The sequence below is a fragment of the Pinus tabuliformis genome, chromosome 8 (genome assembly GCF_031772625.1).
Source record: "Pinus tabuliformis cultivar Carrire ecotype Pingquan chromosome 8, CPIR1, whole genome shotgun sequence".
Taxonomy (NCBI): Eukaryota; Viridiplantae; Streptophyta; class Pinopsida; order Pinales; family Pinaceae; genus Pinus; species Pinus tabuliformis.
The window spans coordinates 1,050,317,703-1,050,330,315 of NC_142294.1; positions in this window are offsets into that span (position 1 = coordinate 1,050,317,703).

The following is a 12,613-nucleotide window of genomic DNA, read 5'->3' on the forward strand; positions in this document are numbered from 1 at the left end:
GTCTTCTATGTGATCCCTCTTGGTTGTGAGTTGGCATAGTGGGCACAAGTTGTGGATTACTAAACTGATTTCTAAGATGCTTGGCATAATTGTAGGAATTCTGGCACCAAGAGGCTTGCATAGAAAAAAGTTGGGGCAATGATTGTTGCTGAGGTTTTAGTGTAACAAACATTGTCAAGGCTTTAGTGCTACGATCATTACTAAATTTGCATATTGAAAAACTCCTGTATCAGCCACTCTCCTAATATTTCCCCTCAGATTAGGGAAATTCTATATTACTGTAAGATCATTGTTTTCTACCAAAGAGGATAAATTATTAGCAAGTTATACTGTGCAAATAGGGTTTAAAATAAGAGCTCTGACTTTCTGCCTTAAGCAAAGTTCTACGGCCATTAAGAAACTATTCAAGGCCCCCTGTAACAATGATTAAAAGTTTCCAACTGATGGGGAAGTTAGTGTAGGATGAGGAGGCCACAACAGCTGTTGAGACTCAAGGTGAGCCATAGATTGATCAGTGTCACAGTGCAATAGATTTGATGTTTGGAGTTGGAATTGACAGAACCATGAATTCTGAAGCAAAATGTTAGCCATAACTGATAAGTTCTGAATCCACAATTTCCTGTTGTAAGCCTTGAAGATGAATGAGGATGAATTCCATCATTTACCCATCTTGTTTGACTTATGGACCGTTGCATTTGGATCAGAGTCCTTTATTAAGAATGTAAAAATAGTAGTGAATTCATTGAACCAACTCAATATTGTATCTATTTATTTTTTTGACTTTGGAGATCTCTTGCCGCTCAATGTTCCATAATGCTAGCGTGTTTACACTTTCAATGAATGAGGATGAATTCCATCTTTTCCTCATCTTGTTTGACTTATCGACAGTTGCATTTGGATCAGAGTCCTTTATTAAGAATATAGCACTACAAGTGAATTCATTGGACCAACTCAACATTGTATCTATTTATTTTCTTAGACTTGGAGATCTCATACTTCTCAATGTGACATAATGCTAGCTTGTTTACACTGTTTCAAGCCCCCAGTGTAGTTATGTTGTATTATTGACATGTTGTCATGAGGAGGATAGAATTCCCGTCTTCACCCTGCAGGTGGGTTAGGCGATGCCTCAGGGAAAGAATTCTTAGTACAGTGATAGTCGTATTTCGGCGATTTTGATTTTCCTGTCTTTATATTCTTGGACTGGTCATCCATATCAATGGGCTTCTGCTTGTCGTCTAAAACAGAGTTTGTGTTTGTCCTACCACCTAACCAAAAGATTGATGGATGAGATAATATTCTTGAGTGATCAAGACCACTTAGACGCAAGTATGGATCTCTATTGGTTTTGGATCTGCTGGTGGCAGTATATTGGTTAAGCCAGAAACCTCTTCCTAAGGTAATCACCTTGTCTTGGTTGATGGCCAGAGTGGTGATGGGGTATACCGTATACCCTTACAATAGGCGTTCCCACGATAGGCTTTACTAAACCAAGGATCAGGCAGTTCCGTGATTAAGATTAGGCACTCCTCCCAGAGACTTTACTAAACCAAGGATGAAAGCAGTTCCGCGAAATCACCTATTTTTTATTCCTTTCTTCCATGGGCGGGGAGTTGCATACACCAATTTCCTCTGAAAGAATGTATTTGGGGTCTGTTGTATAAATCTCTTGCCCTGTCTGTCTGCTATAATTTCCAATTTACATGCGAAATCTTGTTATCAGAGGGCCATTGCAATCTTTGCGGGGGTGTTGCGCTGTCCCTGACTTAGCTAAGCAATATATGCTTCGACGAGTATTCTCTTTCTCAAAGGGATTTGGATCCCAAGGATTTGAAATGCCCATTATGCTAGATTGAAAGATTAGCTCGTTGATTTTCCCTCCATATCCTTAACCTGTATGTGCTCATCTAGTGTACAGGAGGCTTCCTATTTATTCTATTATGGCTAAGCCGATTGTCTGAGTGATAATTAATTTGAGGTGCCAATTGCGCTTAAAAATTCTATCGTTGGATGGGATTTCCAAGGACACACAAGGATGTAGGAAAGCCTGCTAGCCCAATGGGTTATCTCAACTGGTTGTGGCCAACGTTGCAGGTACCCTGTTTGAATCCCAATGTATTTGTCCAACTCTCTTTAAATGATGGTTCCTACCACCTAACCAAAAGATTGATGGATGAGTTAATATTCTTGGGAGGTCAAGACCACTTCAGACGCAAGTATGGATCTCTATTGGTTTTGGATCTGCTGGAGGCAGTATATTGGTCGAGCTAGAAACTTCCTAAGGTAATGGCCTTAGCTTGCTTGACGTTCAGCCTTGTCATTGCGTATACCCTTATATTAGGTTTTCCTCCCATAGATTTTACTAAACCAAGGATGAAGGCAGTTCTGTGATTATGATTAGGCACTCTTCCCAGAGACTTTACTAAAGGAAGGATAAAAGTAGTTTCGTGAATATGCATGGGGGTTTTTCACAAATTGGACAACTAGTGTGGCAATATCATTTTTCAAGAGTGGTGATGTCAATAATTCCTCCAATTATAGGATCATAATGATAAACAAGAGGGCAGAAGAAATAGATAAATGTGTTAAAGGGCAAGTAGATTTTAGACTTAAACATTCCACAATTGATCATGGTATAACTTTAAGGCACATCTTTGAAAAAGTTTGGGAGAAAAGGGAAGAATCATTTTGTTGTTTTGTTGATTTCAGAAAAGTCTTTGACACAGTTCCTAGGGATAAGCTTTGGCACAGAATGGAGGAACTTGGGGTTCCTAGGCATTTGAGAGAGTAGGTGTGCATAGCCTTTATGAAGAGGTGAAAGTCAAAATTAGAACTTCAACAAACATTTCTGAAAGTTTTAGAAGTGATATCAGGGTCAAGCAAGGTTGTCTGTTCTTTCCTACCATTTTTTGTTTATATATTGACAAGCTTGATCAAGGGGGCGATGGTATCCTTTTGGTTGAGTTTGTTATAAAGCTTTTTTATATTCAGATGACCTTATTTTGATTGTTAAATCTGCTCTTGGTTTGCAAAAGCACTTACTTTCCCTAGAGCATTTTTGTAGAAGGGTGGGGATGTTGGTTTTCTCTAACAAAAGAAAACATAATCAGCATAAGTTCCACTTTGAAGGCACTCTAGAAGAAGTTGCAGATTACAAATACCTCGGAATTGACTTCAACAAAAAATCTAAGTTCCTTATGATATCTTGTTAAGTGAAATTGAGATTGCTCCTATTGAAGCAATCGCTATGATGCGAGTCATAAGATATTTTTAAAAAATGAGCAAATGGAAGAGCGCAGATGTCTTAAGGTTGTCTTTAATGACATATTGTGCAAAAGAAAGAGACTTGGATACGACGAAATAATAAATGGTTTAGTAAATGGGGTATTTGTTTGAACATATGTCCCACAAACAATAAAGAGATAAAAGCTTTTGTTATGAATAAGTTTCACAAGCGTACTTGGGATAAGGGGCTGGGGAGAAAGAAAAAGTACTATATTGAAGAGTTTAATCCCACTCATAATCATCAACAAAAAGCGTACATAGGGGCCAATATTTCGTGGAGAGCCAAAATTCTTATTGCTCAGTTAAGGATTAATTCTCATCAACTCTGTTGTGAAACACGACACTAGAAAAGGCCAAAAAAAGTGTGGGAGTGTTATTCAATGACAACAAGAAACATTATGCAGATATTCTGGCATCTAGCCCTTAGAATAATGTATTCAACGAGCGATTTGTCGAGCAGTTGTGAGCGTTTATTGTGAGGGTTCATAGGAAAAGGGTTGAATACGAGAATCATATGGCGAAGCAATCTGCCCCATAGGATATCTTTAGCCTTGTGGACGTTAAAATTTCTTCTTCTTCTTGAAAGCAAAAACTAAGAACTGAATCAAAATCTTTGTTGAGACAGACTCCATGTTGTATTTCAACCATGACCACTAGGTAGAAATCTTCTATTTTTAATTCTATTCTTCTACAGGCGAGGAGTTGCATATACCAATTTCCTTTGAAAGAATGTATTTATGGTCTGTTGAGTATAAATCTCTTGCCTTGTCTTTCTGTTATAATTTCCAATATACATGGGAAAGCTTATTATCAAAGGGCCATTGGAATCTTTGCAGGGGTTTATGTGAACCTGATTAGACACATCTACTTCCCAACAATGTATGTGATAAAATCTAAAGGTCCAAGATAACAATAGTTTTCCCTATATGTACTCTAAAAGTACAATTGAGACTTGTATGGAAATGCAATGGTACCATCACACTTTGTGACCAAATGGGTTAATGTTGGATGGAGACTTGGTTCCGGTTCCAATTGAGCTACCAAAAAATTTTGATGGTTTTTTGTGAACTTGAATATATGCATCTACCACCTAGCAATGTATGTGAGAAAGTTTGAAGGTCCAGGATAACAATAGGGTGCCCTCTTTGTGTGCTGAAAATATAGTTGAAGACATCTTGTATGAAAATGTAGTGCTACCATCATACTTTGGTTCAAATGGTTTAGTTTTTTGATGGAGAACTAATACAACCATTTCACATTCAATTGTAAGAAGAAGGAAGAAGAGCAGCTAATGCAGTCTGATGATGGATAATAGTGGCGACATTAATGGAAAAGGAGAAGAGGCCTTGCAAGGACGGACAACAGAGCTCCTCCTCAAACGGCCTCAGGGTAGGAAGGAGAAGGGCCCATGTCTCCAAAATAGCGAGGTCTAATGCCTGGAGGGGGAACCTTTGCTAGTAATAACAAGAGATCCATAGATCCAAACAATAGTTGTGCTATCTTGAATCAATTGTAAGAAGAAAAGGAAATTCTAGCTACTACAATGATAATGGAGAATGCCTCAAACCTTGTTAAGCCCTCTTCTCTTTAGAAATAGAAGGGATTCCTCCCTAGAGGACGCCCCTACGGGGAGTCAAGGTGAGGGTTTAGATTCAAAAGAAGAAGAATTCCACTCCCCTAGGGCCCTCAAGGCCCAAGGCATAGGGTTACTAGCAAACTCTGTAGATGAAAAATTGGATGCAAATAGGGAAAATCAAATATATTATTCCCAAAGAAAATCAAGGAGGATGACAAATCAATAGCTCCAAATGAAAAAATTGGAAAAGATAAGGAGATGGGGATCCACATGTTAATCGATCCACCCAAAATATTCACTAGAAATGTCAAGAAAAGTGACCCTGGCCTTCATTCTGGAGGCAACAAATCACACAATAAATAAGGAAATTCCTCTCCTAGAATTGAAGGGGTTAGGCTCTCATAAATTAATGTTTGAAGTTAAATCTCTAATAAAAAATGAAATGTTAGCCATCCTCGTGCTCCAGGGGACGAAGTTGTCAAAACTATGGAAGAATTTTGAGCTTAGAGTGATTAGATCGCATGGGGTTTCTAAGGGGCTTTGTTCGATTTGGTCTACCTTTGTTTTCGATTTTATTGACTCACACTTGGCGCCTCATTAGTTGGCAGTTCACTTGCTTCACCTCCCATCAATCAGAAAAGATCAATTGATGGGTATCTCTTCTAAACCTCAGAGACTCTCCTTGAAGTCAAGATTTTATTATGGCAGGGGATCTTAATACAACCCTCCATCCTTGGGAAAAAAAAAGGGAGCCTCCCCTGTTCGAGATCAGTTTCATGAAAGTTTAGAGGATCTTATCACTTTGATTGATCTAATGGATATGAGGTAGACTGCCAACAAATTTACATGGAATAATCACAGATCTGGCCTGGGGCATATTGCAACCCACCTAGATAGTTTTTTAGTTGCTTGCTCTTTTTTATCTCAAGAATTGCAAGTCTCATCTCAGATTCTTCATTAGCGAGCTTAGTCATTGACAAATTTATCTTAAGTATCATAGACAACAGAGTTTGGATCGTTACCATTTCGCTTCTCTCCTATTTGGATCCAGAGGGAAGGCTTCTCAAATTAGGTAAAGGAAGTATGGAGTGTTGAGAAATGGCAACAAGAAATTCCAATTTAATTTGCCCTTGAATTAAATTGAGAATTAAAATCAAATTTTATTCTCATAGCAACTTGTAAATAGTTAATTAAGTTTAATTAACTTAATTAGCTTAGGAATTTCGAGTTGGAAGTCTTTATGAAGTCATGTATATGTTCTTGCTAAGTTTTAGGGGTTGAGTATGAGTTTAAACTGAGTTGGCAATTAGATCACTCAGTGTACTGAGTTAAGTTCAGTTAAATTAGTCAATTGGTGCACTAATGCATCCACTAGTGCTACTCCAGTTAACTAAAGATCCCCTTATGAGAAACTCATGCATGTCGATTATGAGAAAGACCCAGTTGAGACTAGAGTGCAGGGACAATGTACTATCAGTGGTATTATTTACTGGAGTGTAAATATCATGCATGCACCAGAGATTGATCCTATGTTTGGATTGCATGGTTTTGGAAGCATGAATTCCTTTTAAATACGAGCTATTAATCCTAGGAATTAAGCAAGAGATTAGGGACTTGGAGATCTATAGAATTGGCTAAGTGTTGGCCAAGAGCTAGCTTGTGAGCTGAGAGAGTTGAGAATACTTGTGTGGAATTGTTCTAGTGAGAAAAAGATTTGTATCTTCACTCATATTTCTTATATATGAAATACAGATAACGGGGTCTTGAGCAGTGGCTTTCCCCAGATACATCTTGTGTTATATGCCATTGATTTATCTTCTTCTTGTTCATATTGTTTTCATCGATTTACTAGCTTCCGTTGGTTGAAAGTAGAAGTATATTCTTGTCCTATGCTTTATTACATTGCATGACCTTGTGAATCTACAGGTTTTTCTACATGGTATCGAAGCTGAGAACAATATAATAGAGGAGATTTCGAAGTTTTGAGTTTCAGGTTACAGGTGAAATTCGAATTTGTAATACATACTTCAGGATCCACTGATGACATTCTACGGTTTGCGGTTCGAGTATGACTTGGAAGACAACACAACTTTTATCTCTTGGAGGGATAGAATGGAGGTTGTGCTAGAGGATAATGACTTGAAGAAATTTGCTGATCAAGAAATTCCTAATTCAACAACATCGGATGCACAAAATTTGGCTAAATGGAAGAAGTGTTTGGCAAAGGCGAGGCAAATAATCCTTGGGGGAGTTCGAGACCACATTACCTTGAGTCTCCATGGCAAGGAAACTTCATATGCTAAGTGGAAAGCATTGACGAACTTGTCTAAGAACAATAATGACCAAAGGAAATTGGCACTAAAGGATAAACTTTGAAAAATCAAAATGGAGAAAGGCGAGATTATTCCAAAATACTTGACCAAGTTCACTCAATGCTGTGATGAACTTGGAAGTGTTGGAATCACGATTGTCGAGGATGATATGGTGAGGCTTTCTCTTCTAGGACTCCCAAAGAGTTGGCATAGTTATCAGGACTATGTCAATGGTCAGGAGAAGCTGTTGGATTGGGAACGACAATGGTTGGATTTGATGTTGGAAGAGATTAGGAGGAACACCAAGGATGACTCTTCATCAAACACTGACGATGAAGAGAACTGTGCCTTAGTGATTAAGGCGAAGAAGGGGAAAGGGAAAGCTTCCCATTCTAAATCAGATTCTTATCATGGAGGTAAGAAGAAAGACACAATGAAAGTTAAGTGCTTTCATTTTCATGAGCTGGGCCATTTTTCTACAAATTGTCCACTCAAGAAGTCCAAGAAGAAGTCCTCAGGAGAAGCAGTGGGTGAGGCTTTGGCCTCTCCATTCGAATTGGACTTTTCCCTCATTGCATGGATGGTGTCATCAATTATGGAAAGTGTATGGTACTTAGACAGTGGAGCTTCATTCCACATGACTGGAGACAAAGAGTTATTCATGACATGAAGGAGAAAGATCTCCAGATGCATATCGAGATGGGTGACGACGGGAAGTATAGTGTTACTGGATTGGGCATGATTACTTTTTAGAGGGAGCATGGGGCTCCACTCACCTTAAAGAATGTTATGTATGTGCTTGGGCTGAAGAAGAACTTGGTATTCGTTGCCATGCTTGAGGATAGAGGTTATGATGTGATCTTCTCGAAAGGAAAGGTGTTCCTTTGACACATAGCCATGGGTCAAGTAAAGAAGATAAGGGTTCAGGTGAAGAATCTCTATAAGCCAGAGGTAGAGGAGTGCGTTGCTTTGAGCACAAAAGCAGAAAGGGTGCAGAGCCAAGACGTTGGCGAGTTATGGCACAAGTGATTGGACCAATTGCATCATGGGGCTTTGAAGATATTGCAGTTGATCTCTACCGGTCTTCCCAAAGGTACGCTTGAGCAAGTTGATACATGCAAGGGGTGTAATTTGGGAAAAAACACCAAGTCTTCCTTTCACGACAGAAACAGATGAGCAAAGGCTATTCTAGAGCGAGCCCATTCAGATGTGTGTGGACCATTCTCGACAGCGTCCATGACCAAACACAGGTATTATGTTATATTTGTTGATGACTATTCTTGTAAATGATGGATATTTTTCATGCAGAAAAAGGATCAAACTTTCACAAAGTTTTATAAGTTTAAAGCATTGGTGGAGAAAGAGTTGGGAAAGAAGGTTAAAGCTTTACGGAGTGATAATGGCAGTGAGTATGTCTAGAACGAGTTTAAGAACTTCTATACAGCAGAAGGGATTAAATGGGAGTTGATGACACCCCATAACCCTCAGTAGAATGGGTGGTCGAGAGGAAGAACAAAAGCATAGTAGGGGAAATGAGGGTGATGTTGCATGATCAGGGCCTACCACTTCACTTGTGGGCTGACACATGCAACACAATGATTTATGTTTAGAACTATAGCCCACATCAGATACTTGAGATGAAGACACCAGAGGAGGCTTATTATGGTAAGAGGCTAGATGTTGGTCACTTCAAGATTTTTGGGTCATCGGTATATTTCCATGTGTCCAAAGATGCACGGAAGAAGCTTGAGCTAACAATAGAGTTGTGGATATTTGTGGGGTACACTTATACACCTCACAACTATCGAGTGTACTTTCCAACCAGCAGGATGATAGTGGTTCGCAGGGATGTTAGATTAGGCGAGGAGAAGACCATGCAAGTTTCTCTTGAGAGGGAGCTTGAGCTACATGCAGATGATGAGCTTTTAGTTACTAAGGTTGAGGAGCCTAAGATTGATGTGGAGCAACCACATGCAGAGGATCTAGGAGTGGAGACATCCACTTAGGCAAAGTCTTTTAGGGAGGGAAGAAAGCACACCAGATAGGCTGACAGATTGTTGGATGCACGGGAGAATGTGGGAGCACCCACTTCTCAGCGCAGATAGAGGAGGTCACCTAAGAGGTACACTGGATACATGGCTCTTATGGGAAAATGTGTTGTGACAGAGCCATCATCCTTTAAGGAAGAAGTGCAGCAACTGGTTTGGGTTGATGCCATGGTGGAGGAGTATGACTCCATAGTTCGTAATAGTGTTTTGGATGTGGTCTCGAGACCGAAGGACAGTTCAGTGGTGAGCTTTCATTGGCTTTACAAGGTAAAGCAAGCTGTAGCTGGTAGTGTGGAGAAGCATAAGGCTAGATTTGTGGCCGGTGGCTTTTCACAGGTAGAGGGGATTGACTATGATGAGACCTATGCTCCTATTGCAAGGTACTCGTCGATCAGATCTTTATTGGCACTATCAACGAAGATGGGTTGGAAGATACATTAGAAGGATGTGAAGACAACCTTCCTTAATGGCATGATTGAGGAAGAGGTGTACATAGAGAAGCCTAAAGATTTTGAAACCTTTGACCATGAGTCGCATGTGTGTCGGCTCAAGAGAGCATTGTATGGGCTGAAGCAAGCACCCCGTGCTTGGTACACTAGGATATATAGCTACTTCACCGGGTTGGGCTTCACAAAGAGTGAAGTGGATGCGAATTTGTACCACATAGTGGTGGAAGGCAATTTTTGATCATTGTACATTATGTTGATGATCTCATACTGATAGGTGATGATCACTTGATCAAGTCTTGCAAGGAGGACCTCACATGAGAATGATGTTGGCCTAAGCCGACAATACCCACAATATGCATATAAAATTCATAATCTCGTCTGTCCCAAGTTTTTAAATGACTTTCTTGGTCAAACCTTCATTACTTAAGGCTCAAGGCCCCTTAATTGAATCTCATGTGGAACGAGTTAATAACTAACCCAGTCTGACCCTTTGGTAATCCTCTTCCGTGGAACCTTATAACTCACCCTTCACTCTTTATAACAATTGTGGTTAATTCTATAACCGCGCACAATAACCAAACTCCACTCTATAAGCCAACTCATCCTTTATCAAAATCGTGGAGTTCAAAGGACTCAATGGAATGTGCATTTAGAACTCCTGTCTTGCGACATGCGATTGCACTTTTCCGCCGTTGATTTCATCCACCAAATCAACGGCTGTCACAATCTCACATCGTACCAACCTATGACTTCATTGCCTCTTGCATGTGGTATGCAATAACACATTCGAACTTCAAATAGAATGAAACCTCACCTATAACCTTCTCAGGTCCGCTCCTTTCCAATTTGTCAATTGAACAACAACTGAACATCAATTGAACAACAATTGAACAACACTTAGGATTGAACAACAATCCGTAATTGAACAGCACCCGAAATTGAACAACAATCTGTAATTTAACAACACTTTGCCGATTGAACAACAATTCCGTAATTGAACAACACTTCACCGATTGAACAACAATTCCATAATTGAACAAAACTTTGTCGATTGAACAACAATTTCGTAATTGAACAGCACTTCGCCAATTGAACAACAATTCCGTAATTGAACAACACTTCACTGATTGAACAACGATTTGCCAATTGAACAACAGTTCCATCCCACGTTGACTTTCACTCTTCGTTGTTGATCTTCTCTCTTTAGATCTAACAGTCATCACTTGTCTTGATCACCAAAATAATTTGATCGCCATCCTCCACCGATTGATTAAGACACACTTAATCTAACGGTCATTAACGATATTGCACGAGAAACTTCAATGACACTTAATCACCCTCACGGAGCCGATATAAAGTATCAGCCCTCAACCTATAAAAGTTCGGGTCTAGTACTTAGATTAACGTCCGCTCATTTTTGAGCCCGATATCCATCGAATAATAGTAGCCATTAGAACCTACGGTTCGCGGGACTCCCATTAACACGGTTTAATAACAGGGCCAACCCCCATTGTTGACTTCGACACAAACATTTGAACTTGCGATCAACGACTAAGGTCGATTGTGGGCCTTAAACCTCGATCAAGAACTTCCGCACTCTCCTATCCCGCGGTCTAGTCCTCCGCCATTCTGCTTCCACCATTCATATCCGTTGATCTAAAAGATATGATGGTTCTCGTTTTTTGCCTACTTCGTGTTTAGGTCGTTTCTTATTGTTCCTGCGATTTTAGTTTTCTTCCAGGTTTTGGTCTTTAGCTATTCTGAATCATGACTTCCTCCTTAGCTATGCTCGCGCCTTTATGCTTCCTTCGACTTCACTATAACATTAAAGGCTTCCTCCTGTACTGTTGGTGTGTACAAATCCGTAACACCTCTTTGTTATTCTTCTCTGACTATTTCGCCTCTGATTCTACACATGCAACTTCTGTTACATAGAACTACTTTAGTTTACACACAGATTATAGCTAAATTACTCCTCACACACACATAAACTCAAAATCGAGTTGTTTGTATTAATAAACATGTATTTACATAGTTTCTTCTCTGCGGCCTGATTTCCAATATCAGTAGCCTCTGTTTCACAATCTTCCCATAGGCTTACAATCAACCTCTTCACACTCTAATACCTAACTAACTAGCTAACCAGCTAACCCCTTACTATGCCTTTTAGGCTAACATTTATACAAAAGGATTCTACAATGAATTCCTGGTTTAGATTCATAAACTTCTAAAAAAAAACCCTAAAATCTCTTCCTTATCTCTAAAGATCCTCTCTAATCCACAAAATCATGAACTAACTCCTAATCTAAGATTTTGCAATTAATTCTCAAATTCCTCAATCTCTCAACTATCCTGATTCTCTCATGTTCTCCTACATTCGAGAACATTTACAATATGCTTCACAATACTTAATTAATTCATATTTTCATTAAAATCACTCAAAACCTAAGTAATTACATTAATTCAACACTTAAGAAACCAAATGCCTTAAAATACAAGACCCCCTATGTCTACTAAAATACAATAATATTTTTGAGTTGAATGCTCTTGCATCAGACTCCCAAAGTAGAAAATGTTCATGATTTCCTGATCATGTGTCTTCATATGCTGATAGGAAACCTCCAAGGTCCCAAACTTTAGTTTGTAGTTGTCTGAATTCTCTGCGCCTTTGCTGTTGCTGTATGTCTATTGTCTTCTGTTTTATTTTCCTCTCCTTGTCAATCAGTTTCAAGTTCTGATTGATCATCCTTCCTACTGATATCCATCTTCTCCATATGGTCTGTTTCATCATCAACCACCATAATTTTTCAATTTCCATTTCCAGCACATCCTTGGGCTAGTCCATACTTTGCCACTTACTGTTACCTCTTTCTCTTTGTTTCAGGTTGTTGATGTTGTCTACTAATTCTTCAAACTTCTGTTCTTCACTTGTTTTTGCTTGTT